The sequence below is a fragment of the Rhinopithecus bieti genome, unplaced genomic scaffold (assembly GCF_001698545.2).
Source record: "Rhinopithecus bieti isolate Rb0 unplaced genomic scaffold, ASM169854v2 scaffold_18921, whole genome shotgun sequence".
Taxonomy (NCBI): Eukaryota; Metazoa; Chordata; class Mammalia; order Primates; family Cercopithecidae; genus Rhinopithecus; species Rhinopithecus bieti.
The window spans coordinates 3795164-3808082 of NW_016810178.1; the positions used below are offsets into that span (position 1 = coordinate 3795164).

At 40.4% G+C, this 12919-nt stretch overlaps 1 long non-coding RNA gene across 1 annotated transcript in view; it reads right to left on the bottom strand.

Annotated features, from left to right (window-relative positions):
- Nucleotides 1–12713: 12713 nt before the first annotated feature.
- The window catches only part of LOC108541829 (uncharacterized), a 9961-nt gene continuing 9755 nt past the window's right edge, over nt 12714–12919 (bottom strand). Inside the window, exon 4 of the long non-coding RNA XR_001889078.1 lies at nt 12714–12745. This is a non-coding gene — a long non-coding RNA (uncharacterized LOC108541829). The remainder of the gene's footprint in view (nt 12746–12919) is intronic.

Genomic DNA, 12919 nt, shown 5'->3' on the forward strand with positions numbered 1-12919 from the left:
CCCCTCTCCTTGCCTCCCATCCCCTGAGAGGCCCCTGTGTGTGATGTTCCCCTCCCAGTGTCCATGTGTTCTCATTGTTCAACTCCCACTTATGAGTGAGAACATGCAGTGTTTGGCTTTCTGTTCCTTTGTTAGTTTGTTGAGAATGATGGCTTCCAGCTTCATCCACGTCCCTGTAAAGGACATGAACTCACTCTTTTCTATGGCTGCATAGTATTCCATGGTGTATATGTGCCACATTTTCTTTATCCAGTCTATCATTGATGGGCATTTGGGTTGGTTCCAAGTGTTTGCTGTTGTAAATAGTGCTGCAATAAACATACGTGTGCATGTGTCTTTATAGCAGAATGATTTATAATCCTTTGGGTATATACCTAGTAATGGGATTGCTGGGTCAAATGGCATTTCTGGTTCTAGATCCTTGAGGAATTGCTACTCTGTCTTCCACAATGGTTTAACTAATTTATACTCCCACTAACAGTGTAAAAGTCTTCCTATTTCTCCACAGCCTTGCCAGTATCTGTTGTTTCCTAACTTTTTAATAAATACTTTGATGCTTAAGTTTAAATGAGGACTATATGTAGCCCTGTTTTTCAATATCATAACAAAACATTTTTCAAAAGAAGAAAAACCTGAGTCTTAGTCTTACTAGTGTTTTTATCACATTTTACTTGTGAAGGGCAAATAGATTTGTTGGTTATTTCTGAGAACACATCTTGGAGGTAGATGAGAGGTAGATGCTTCTTTTGTGCAAATGGAGAAATGTAGAGCGCATGAGTTTTCAAAGCTCCTTTGGAAGAAGAAGTAGAATTCCAGGGCATGATGCTTGCATTTCTGAATGCATTTACCATGCAAAGCAGCACATCTCCACATTTATTAATCTGCCTGCAGTGCATACCAGTAAGCAGTGGTGACCCTAGTTTCCTGATTGGCAAAGGCTAAGATCTGTGTTGCTGTGTCATAGGAAGAAGTTTCTAGAACAGTGACTGTTTCCTCTATCCTTTTTCTCTGATCTGCCTACCCTTTTCTTTACACTCATACCATTTGCTTTTTCAAGGGAGAGAAACCTATGTGAAAGATTTTATAAATACCAGGGCTGATATTTGTATCAGATATTTGTATCATATATTTCTATTGAGTTTTAGAATTTCATCTGCTAAAGATTTCTTAGCATGGATTTTCAACTAAGTAGAAAACTTAGTCTGGATAGAATGTTGTATCTATATAGGCTCACAAATTAAGCCTACCCTATATTTTTATTATTCTCATCATTCTTATCCTGTAATAATCCTGTTGCCTCTCTTTCCCCCTCTCTCTATATAGTAGGTAAAAGTGAATGGACTAAATGGAAGCTATAATTTCTACCTACTTGGGGGTCAGATAATAACCAGGTAAAGAGTAAAATGCATCAGATCCAGCATGAATCAGGTGTTTCTGCCACAGGTCTGGCATGAGTCAGGTATTTCTATCTCAGAGAATACATTTTCATGGTTCTTCATGAGCAACTTTTAAGGAAAAGAATTCACTCAAGAATAGCAGAAGAAAACTAAGATGAATAAAATGCTCTACACGATTTAGGCCTGTGGTTAAACTAAAACTATAATTCAATTTCAGAGACCTTTAAAAATAAATTTATATTTTTGAGTTAAAGTTTAGCTACTGGTCATNCCTATATCCACGTTTAAACCAATCACTCTGGCTAAAAGAAAGTTGATGACCTGATGGACCAAGCCTGGGTCATTTTTAACCCTCACTGCTGAAGTTGGTATCAACCCGAGTGGAACTACAGGGACTGAAAAAAGGAAATGGTAGTTCTCAAAGAAATGCTGTGCAGATGAAAAAAAAATCAATGCTGTGCAGAGGAAAAATAAGACATAAAATGAATTAGACTATATTAAGGAAACATCTATCAAAGGCTTAGCTGTTGATCGAAATATGATTGAAATAAGATGGCTTTGATTGTGTGCAGAGAATTAGGGGTAGACCCAAGAAAGCAAAGAAACCTTTTTCTTTGAAGCACAGTTAATAAGTATGAGATTGTGTTGATCAGGTTGGCAGGAGAGAGTGTTGATTGAACAAGCTTTGATTAATAATGCAGTGACGGCACAACCTTGAGTAGGGAGGAACTGCCTGAGCAACACTCCCCAGGTTTGTATGACCCTGTGGTTCTTTCTTCAGAGCCTATAATGTCAGAAGAGAAGCATGTGTCCAGAGAAAATTTTATTTATTTTTATTTTATTTTTCATGATACTTTAAGTCCTGGGATACACGCGCAGGTTTGTTACCTAGGTATACGTGTGCCATGGTGGTTTGCTGCGCCCATCAACCCGTCATCTACTTTAGTTAGGTATTTGTCCTAATGCTATCCCTCCCCTTGCCCCCCACCTGCCAACAGGCCCTGGTGTGTGATGTTCCCCTCCCTGTGCCCATATGTTTTCATTGTTCAGCTCCCACTTATGAGTGAGAACATTCGGTGTTTGGTTTTCTGTTCCTGTGTTAGTTTGCTGAGAATGATGGTTTCCAGCTTCATCCATGTCCATGCAAAGGACGTGAACTCATTCTTTCTTATGGCTGCATAGTATTCCATTATGTATATGTGCTACATTTTCCTTATCCAGTCTATCATCGATGGGCATTTGGATTGGTTCCAAGTCTTTGCTATTGTGAATAGTGCTGCAATAAACACATGTGTGCATGTGTCTTTATAGTAGAATGATTTATAATCCTTTGGGTATATACTCACTAATGGGATTGCAGGGTCAAATGATATTTCTGGTTCTACATCCTTGAGGAATCACCACACTGTCTTCCACAATGGTTGAACTAATTTACACTCCCACCAACAGTGTAAAACTGTTCCTAATTTTCCACATCCTCTCCAATATCTGTTTTTTCCTAACTTTTTAATGAGCACAATTCTAACTGGCATGAGATGGTATCTCATTGTGGTTTCAATTTGCATTTCTCTAATGACCAGTGATGATGAGCTTTTTTTGATATGTTTGATGGCTACATAAATGTCTTCTTTCGAAAAGTGTCTGTTCATAACCTTTGCCCACTTTTTGATGGTTTTTTTTTTTCTTGTACGTCTATTTAAGTTCTTTGTAGATTCTGGATATTAGCACTTTGTCACATGGATACATTGCAAAATTTTTCTCCCATTCTGTAGGTTGCCTGTTCACTCTGATGATAGATTCTTTAGCTGTGCAGAAGCTCTTTAGTTTAATTAGATCCCATTTGTCAATTTTGGCTTTTGTTGCAATTGCTTTTTGTGTTTTAGTCATGAAGTCTTTGCCTATGCCTATGTCCTGAATGGTATTGCCTAGATTTTCTTCTAGGGTTTTTATGGTTTTAGGTCTTAACATCTAAATCTTTAATCCATCTTGCATTAATTTTTGTATAAGGTGCAAGGAAGGGGTCCAATTTCAGTTTTTTGCATATGGCTAGCCAGTTTTCCCAACACTATTTATTAAATAGGGAATCCATTCCTCATCGCTTGTTTTTGTCAGGTTTGTCAAATATCAGATGGTTGTAAATGTGTGGTGTTATTTCTGAGGTCTCTGTTTTATTCCAGTGGTCTGTATATCTGTTTTGGTACCAGTACCATGCTGTTTTGGTTATTGTAGCCTTGTAGTATAGTTTGAAGTCAAGTAGTGTGATGCCTCCAGCTTTGTTCTTTTTGCTTAGGATTGTCTTAGCTATATGGGCTCTTTGATTCCATATGAAATTTAAAGTAGTTTTTTCTAATTCTGTGAAGACAGTCAAAAGTAGCTTGCTGGGAATAGCATTGAATCTATAAATTACTTTGGGCAGTATGGCCATTTCCATGATATTGATTCTTTCTATTCATGAGCATGGAATGTTCTTCCATTTGTTTGTGTTCTCTCTTATTTCCTTGAGCAGTGGTTTGTAGTTCTCCTTGAAGAGGTCCTTCACATCCCTTGCAAGTTGTGTTCCTAGGTATTTTATTCTCTTTGTAGCAATTGCGAATGGGAGCTTGCTCATGATTTGACTCTCTGTTTGAATATTATTGATGTATAGGAATGCTTGTGATTTTTGCACACTGATTTTGTATCCTGAGACTTTGATGAAATTGCTTATCAGCTTAAGAAGATTCGGGGATGAGATGATGGGGTTTTCTAAATATACAGTCATATCATCCGCAAACAGAGATAATTTGACTTCCTCTCTTCCTATTCGAATATGCTTTATTTCTTTCTGTCGCCTGATTGCCCTGGCCAGAACTTCCAATACTATGTTGAATAGAAGTGGTGAGAGAGGACATCCTTGTCTTGTGCTGGTTTTCAAAGGGAATGCTTCCAGCTTTTGCCCATTCAGTATGATATTGGCTGTGGGTTTGTCATAAATAGCTCTTATTATTTTGAGATGCATTCCATCAATACCTAGTTTGTTGAGTGTTTTTAGCTTGAAGGTATGTTGAATTTTATCTAAGGCCTTTTCTGCATCTATTGAGATAATCATGTGGTTTTTGTCATTGGTTCTGTTTATGTGATGGATTATATTTATTGATTTGTGTATGTTGAAGCAGTCTTGCATCCCAGGGATGAAGCTGATTTGGTCATGGTGAATAAGCTTTTTAATGTGCTGCTGGATTCGGTTTGCCAGTATTTTTTGGAGGATTTTCACATCGATGTTCACCAGGAATATTGGCCTGAAATTTTTGTTTTGTTGGGGCTCTGTCAGGTTTTGGTGTCAGGATGCTACTGGCTTCATAAAATGAGTCAGGCAGGAATCCCTTTTTTCTATTGTTTGGAATAGTTTCAGAAGGAATGGCACCAGCCCCTCTTTGTACCTCTGGTAGAATTAGGCTGTGAATCCTTCTAATCCTGGGCTTTTTTTGGTTGGTAGTCTATTAATTCCTGCCTCAGTTTCAGAACTTGTCTGTTCAGGGATTGGACTCTTCCTGGTTTAGTCTTGGGAGGATGTATGTGTCCAGGAATTTATCCATTTCTTCTAGATTATCTAGTTTATTTGCATAGAGGTGTTTATAGTATTCTCTGATGGTGGTTTGTATTTCTGTGGGATCAGTGGTGAGTTCTAATTTATCATTTTTTATTGTGTCTATTTGATTCTTCTCTCTTGCCTTCCTTATTAGTCTGGCTAGGGGGTCTATCTATTTTGCTAATCTTTTCAAAAAACCAATTCACTGATTTTTTTGAAGGGTTTTTCATGTCTCTGTCTCCTTCAGTTCTCCTTTGTTATTGGTTATTTCTTGTCTCTGCTAGCTTTTGAATTAGTTTGCTCTTGCTTCCCTAGTTCTTTTAATTGTGATATTAAGGTGTCAATTTTAGATCTTTCCTGCTTTCCTCTGTGGGTATTTAGTACTATAAATTTCCCTCTGAACAACACTGCTTTCTCTGTGTCCCAGAGATTCTGGTACATTGTGTCTTTGTTCTCACTGGTTTCAAAGAACATGTTTATTTCTGCCTTCATTTCGTTATTTACTCAGTAGTCATTCAGGAGCAGTTTGTTCAGTTTCCATGTAGTTGTGCAGTTTTGAGTGAGTTTCTTTATCCTGAGTTCTAGTTTAGTTGCACTGTGGTCTGACAGACTGTTTGTTGTGATTTCTGTTCTTTTATATTTTCTGAGGAGTGCTTTGCTTCCAATTATGTGGTCAATTTTAGAATAAGTGCAATGTGGTGCTGGGAAAAATGTATATTCTGTTGATTTGGGGTGGAGAGTTCTGTAGATGTCTATTAGGTCCACTTGGTGCAGAGCTGAGTTCAAGTCCTGGATATCCTTGTTAACCTTCTGTTTTGTTGTTCTAATATAGACATTGGGGTGTTAAAGTTTCCCACTATTATTGTGTGGGAGTGTAAGTCTCTCTGTAAGTCTCTAAGGACTTGCTTTATGAATGTGGGTGCTCCTGTATTGGTGCATATATATTTAGGAGAGTTAGCTCTTCCTGTTGCATTGATCCCTTTACTATTATGTAATGCCCTTCTTTGTCTTTTTTGATCTTTGTTGATTTAAAATCTGTTTATCAGAGACTAGGATTGCAACCCCTGCCTTTTTTGCTTTCCATTTGCTTCCTTCCTCCATCCCTTTACTTTGAGCCTATGTGTGTCCTTGCACATGAGATGGGTCTCCTGAATACAGCACATCAATGGGTCTTGACTCTTTATCCAATTTGCCAGTCTGTGCCCTTTAATTGGGGCATTTAGCCCATTTACATTTAAAGTTAATATTTTTATGTGTGAATTTGATCCTGTCATTATGATGCTAGCTGGTCATTTTGCCCGTTAGTTGATGCAGTTTCTTCATAGTTCTGATGGTCTTTACATTTTGGTTTGTTTTTGTAGTGGTTGGTACTGGTTTTTCCTTTCCATATTTAGTGCTTCCTTCAGGAGCTCCTGTAAGGCATCTCTTGTCTGTAAGGCATTTTATTTCTCCTTCAATTATGAAGCTTAGTTTGGCTAGATATGAAATTGTGGATTGAAAATTATTTTCTTTAAGAATGTTGAATATTGGCCCCCACTCTCTTCTGGCTTATAGAATGTCTGCCAAGAGATCTGCTGTTAGTCTGATGGGCTTCCCTTTGTGGGTAACCCGACCTTTCTCTCTGGCTGTCCTTAACATTTTTTCCTTTATTTCAACCTTGGTGAATCTGTCGATTCTGTGTCTTGGGGTTGTTCTTCTCTAGGAGTATCTTTGTGTTGTTCTCTGTCATTTCCTGAATTTGAATGTTGGCCTGTCTTGCTAGGTTGGGGAAGTCCCCCTGGATAATATCGTGAAATGTGTTTTCCAGCTTGGTTCCCTTCTCCTTGTCACTTTCTGGTACACCAATCAAACTTAGGTTTGGTCTTTTCACATAGTCCCATATTTCTTGGATGCTTTATTTGTTCCATTTCATTATTTTTTCTCTAATCTTGTCTTCATGCTTTATTTCATTACATTGATCTTCAATCTCTGATATCCTTTCTTCCATTTGATTGATTCAGCTATTGATACTTGTGTAGGCATCACAAAGTTCTTGTGCTGTGTTTTTCAGCTCCATCAGGTCATTTATGTTCTTCTCTAAACTGAATATTCTAGTTGGCAATTCCTCTATCCTTTTTTCAGGGTTCTTAGTTTCTTGCATTGGGTAAGAACATGCTCCTCTAGCTCAGAGGAGTTTGCTATTATCTACCTTCTGAAGTCCACTTCTGTCAATTCCTCAAACTCCTTCTCCATCCAGTTTTGTTCCCTTGCTGGTGAGGAGTTGTGATCCTTTGGAGGAGAAGAGGCATTCTGGTTTTTGGAATTTTCAGCATTTTTGCACTGTTTTTTTCTCATCTTTGCAGATTTATCTACCTTTGGTCTTTGCTGTTGGTGACCTTCAGATGGAATTTTGCATGGTCATCCTTTTGTTAATATTGATGCTATTGCTTTCTGTTTTAAGTTTTCCTTTTAACAGTCAGACCCCTCTTTTGCAGGTCTGCTGCAGTTTGCTGGAAGTCCACTCCAGATCCTGTTTGCCTGGGTATCACCAGCAGAGGCTGCAGAACAACGAAGATTGCTCCCTGCTCCTTCCTCTGGAAGCTTTGTGCCAGAGGGGCACCCACCAGATGCTAGCTGGAGCTCTCCTGTATGAGGTGTCTGTCAACCCCTGCTGGGAGGTGTCTCCCCATCAGGAGGCACAGGGGTCAGGGACCCACTTGAGGAGACAGTCTGTCCCTTAGCAGAGCTTGAGCACTGTGCTGGGAGATCTTCTGCTCTCTTCAGAGCTGGCAGGCAGGAATGTTTAAGTCTGCTGTAGCTATGCCCATAGCCGNTCATTGTTCAACTCCCACTTATGAGTGAGAACATGCAGTGTTTGGCTTTCTGTTCCTTTGTTAGTTTGTTGAGAATGATGGCTTCCAGCTTCATCCACGTCCCTGTAAAGGACATGAACTCACTCTTTTCTATGGTTGCATAGTATTCCATGGTGTATATGTGCCACATTTTCTTTATCCAGTCTATCATTGATGGGCATTTGGGTTGGTTCCAAGTGTTTGCTGTTGTAAATAGTGCTGCAATAAACATACGTGTGCATGTGTCTTTATAGCAGAATGATTTATAATCCTTTGGGTATATACCTAGTAATGGGATTGCTGGGTCAAATGGCATTTCTGGTTCTAGATCCTTGAGGAATTGCTACTCTGTCTTCCACAATGGTTTAACTAATTTATACTCCCACTAACAGTGTAAAAGTCTTCCTATTTCTCCACAGCCTTGCCAGTATCTGTTGTTTCCTAACTTTTAATAAATACTTTGATGCTTAAGTTTAAATGAGGACTATATGTAGCCCTGTTTTCAATATCATAACAAAACATTTTCAAAAGAAGAAAACCTGAGTCTTAGTCTTACTAGTGTTTTATCACATTTTACTTGTGAAGGGCAAATAGATTTGTTGGTTATTTCTGAGAACACATCTTGGAGGTAGATGAGAGGTAGATGCTTCTTTTGTGCAAATGGAGAAATGTAGAGCGCATGAGTTTTCAAAGCTCCTTTGGAAGAAGAAGTAGAATTCCAGGGCATGATGCTTGCATTTCTGAATGCATTTACCATGCAAAGCAGCACATCTCCACATTTATTAATCTGCCTGCAGTGCATACCAGTAAGCAGTGGTGACCCTAGTTTCCTGATTGGCAAAGGCTAAGATCTGTGTTGCTGTGTCATAGGAAGAAGTTTCTAGAACAGTGACTGTTTCCTCTATCCTTTTCTCTGATCTGCCTACCCTTTTCTTTACACTCATACCATTTGCTTTTCAAGGGAGAGAAACCTATGTGAAAGATTTTATAAATACCAGGGCTGATATTTGTATCAGATATTTGTATCATATATTTCTATTGAGTTTTAGAATTTCATCTGCTAAAGATTTCTTAGCATGGATTTTCAACTAAGTAGAAAACTTAGTCTGGATAGAATGTTGTATCTATATAGGCTCACAAATTAAGCCTACCCTATATTTTATTATTCTCATCATTCTTATCCTGTAATAATCCTGTTGCCTCTCTTTCCCCTCTCTCTATATAGTAGGTAAAAGTGAATGGACTAAATGGAAGCTATAATTTCTACCTACTTGGGGTCAGATAATAACCAGGTAAAGAGTAAAATGCATCAGATCCAGCATGAATCAGGTGTTTCTGCCACAGGTCTGGCATGAGTCAGGTATTTCTATCTCAGAGAATACATTTTCATGGTTCTTCATGAGCAACTTTTAAGGAAAAGAATTCACTCAAGAATAGCAGAAGAAAACTAAGATGAATAAAATGCTCTACACGATTTAGGCCTGTGGTTAAACTAAAACTATAATTCAATTTCAGAGACCTTTAAAAATAAATTTATATTTTTGAGTTAAAGTTTAGCTACTGGTCATTTCTTCCTAGGTAGTTCTATTGCTCAGCAGTTTAGAGGCTAAGTTCTTTGCTCATGTTATCTTCAGCCTTTTGGGCATAATTTACTGTGCTTTTTCCATGTGTACCGTTTTTTCCCCATTGATGCTGCTGTTATACCTGGTTATCATCTCTTCTAGCATCTCTCGTAAATATTTCAGAGAAAGGTTGTGGAATCTCTCTTTGACTATCTTAAAAACCAGCTTTTGTTATTACTAGCAGGGCTGGTTGGGCTTAGATAAAAAGCCCGATGTTTTCACAATTTCCTCTTTTAAAATCACGCTCCCACTGCAACCTCTCTCTTAATTCTTACCTGTCTCACTCCTCGCCTACTTATTTGCCTGAGAGGCCCTTGTAAACATTACTTAGTTTCTTTCCTCCCTTTCCCTTTTCTTTCTTTCTTTCTTTCTTTCCTTCCTTCCTTCCTTCCTTCCTTCCTTCTTTCCTTCCTTCCTTCCTTCCTTCCCTTTTCTTTTTCTCTTTCTCTCTCTGTCTCTCTTTCTGTCTCCTTCCTTTCTTCTCTCTCTTTCTCTTTCTCTCTCTTTCTTCCCTCCCCATCTCCCTCCCTTTCTCTCTCTTTCTCTCTCTCTCTTTCTCTCTTTCTTTCTGATGGAGACTTGCTCTGTTGCCCATGCTGGACTACAATGGCACAGTCTTGGCTCACTGCAACCTCCACCTCCCAGGCTCAAGCGATTCTCCTGCCTCAGCCTCCTGAGTAGCTGGGATTACAGGCATGCACCACCACACCCTGCACATTTTTATGTTTTTAGTAGAGACAGGTTTTCCCCATGTTGCCCAGGGTGGTCTTGAACTCCTGACCTCAGGTGATCCACCTACCTTGGCCTCCCAAAGTGCTGGAATTACAGGCGTGAGCTACTGCACCCGGCCTGTTTTTTCTTCTTGTCTTGCTTTCTGACTGTTCCTGGTGGGCTGAGTTATTTAAATTCCTTTCATTTGGGCAGTCGTAACTGGAGGTATTGATAGTGCCCCTAGGAAGAGAAAGCGCCTTTCAAAACAAAGCGAAATATTTCTAATTTTTTAAAAAATTTTTTTCTTTTTTTCTGTTTTAGGGTTCAAAGGTACATGTGCATGTTTGTTATATAGCTAAATTTCATGTCATGAAGGCTTAGTGTACAGATTATTTCATCACCCAGGTAATAAGAATAGTACCTGATATGTAGTTTTTCAATCCTCACTCTCCTCCCTCCCTCTGTCCTCAAGTAGGCCCCATGTCTGTTGTTCCCTTCTTTTTGTCCACATGTACTCAATGGCAAAACATCTCTTGATAGCACTTGGTTCCTTCTGTATCTTTTGGAAATGGTTGTCAATCACAGAGTCCCATCACTACACATAACCCACTACACACTATAGGGTTACGTAAATATTTAGATATATCTGGAAGATAAGAAATGTCACTCACTTTTTTTGAAATGCCAGCCACTTTCTGCCTGTGGTTAGCAAAACTATCTAAAAGGCATCCGTTTTTGTGGCATTTATTTATTTATGTCCATGATCTATTCTCTTCTTTCTTGTAGCTACACCACTAATTCTTTGGGGTTCTTTCTTCTCTGTATCACTTATAGGGTGGGTGACACTGAAATCAAGGACTCCTGTGTCTCCTTGTGGGTAACAGGCTGGGAAGGCTTTCAGAAGAAGACAGTTGACTTCAAAGCCCTTCAATGCTGATGAGCATAGGGCAATAGGTTCCCAACAAAAAGGTTTCTCTTCCCAGGCTCCATGGACTCAGGGCATCTAGTCAGGGTATTTTCCCCAAATCTGCCCTACATCTCTTTTCTGCCCTTTGTTGGTGAGCTCTTTTTCAGATTTCATCACTGCCTTGTATTCAGATTTAAGTCTTCATGGTGTTTCTTTTTTTTTTTTTTTTTGTCTTGTAAGCTTGCTCTTGTCCACAGTACAACTATAGTTCCAATTTTCTCTCTGCTCTACAAACAAAAGTCAATTTTAACTGCCAGTGCCTCAGCCAGGCTAGACCATCCCTAAGCCTCTTGCTCTCTTTAGGTAGGTGGGTAGCACAGGTTATATCTGAAAAAGAAGCCACTAGCCAGTCAGAAGTGAGTGGGGGCATATGCTGGGCCTTGGAAATGATTCACCCTATTAAATGATTCTCATATATTGAATCAGCTTTTTCCCAATTTAAAATTATCTCTGGGGATGATTAGGGCAAGATGGCCAAACAGGAACAGCTCCAGTCTGCAGCTCCCAGCGAGACCAATGCAGAAGGGGGGTGATTTCTGCATTTCCAACTGAGGAACCTGGTTCATCTCATTGGGACTGGTTAGACAGTGGGTACAGCCCATGGGGAGCAAGCAGAATCAGGGTGGAGTGTTGCCTCACCTGGGAAGCACAAGGGGTCAGGGAACTCTCTCCCTTAGCCAAGGGAAAGCTTGAGGGACTGTGTCATGAGGGATGGTGCTATCTGGCCCAGATATTACACTTTTCCCACGGTCTTTGCAACCTGCAGACCAGGATATTCCCTCTGGTGCCTATACCACAAGTGCCCTGGGTTTCAAGCACAAAACTGGGTGGCCATTTGGGCAGACACTGAGCTAGCTGCTGGAGTTTTTTTTTTTTCATGCCCCAGTGGTGCCTGGAATGCCAGTGAGACAGAACTGCTCACTCCCCTGGAAAGGAGGCTGAAGCCAAGAAGCCAAGTGCTCTAGCTCAGTGGATCCCACCCCACAGAGCCCAGCAAGCTAAGATTCACTGGCTCAAAATTCTCACTGCCAGCACAGTAGTCTGAAGTCAACCTGGGATGCTCGAACTTGGTCGGGGGAGGGACGTCTTCCATACAGAGGCTTGAGTAGGTAGTTTTCGCTTCGCAGTGTAAACAAAGCTGCCAGGAAGTTTGGACTGGGCAGAGCCCACCACAGCACTGCAAAGCCACTGTACCCAGACTGCCTCTCTAGATTCCTCTGGCCAGGCCATCTCTGAAAGAAAAGCAGCAGCCCCAGTCAGTGGCTTATAGATAAAACTCCCATCTCCCTGGGACAGAGCACCTGGGGGAAGGGGCGGCTATGGGCATAGCTACAGCAGACTTAAACATTCCTGCCTGCCAGCTCTGAAGAGAGCAGAAGATCTCCCAGCACAGTGCTCAAGCTCTGCTAAGGGACAGACTGTCTCCTCAAGTGGGTCCCTGACCCCTGTGCCTCCTGATGGGGAGACACCTCCCAGCAGGGGTTGACAGACACCTCATACAGGAGAGCTCCAGCTAGCATCTGGTGGGTGCCCCTCTGGCACAAAGCTTCCAGAGGAAGGAGCAGGGAGCAATCTTCGTTGTTCTGCAGCCTCTGCTGGTGATACCCAGGCAAACAGGATCTGGAGTGGACTTCCAGCAAACTGCAGCAGACCTGCAAAAGAGGGGTCTGACTGTTAAAAGGAAAACTTAAAACAGAAAGCAATAGCATCAATATTAACAAAAGGATGACCATGCAAAATTCCATCTGAAGGTCACCAACAGCAAAGACCAAAGGTAGATAAATCTGCAAAGATGAGAAAAAAACAGTGCAAAATGCTGAAAATTC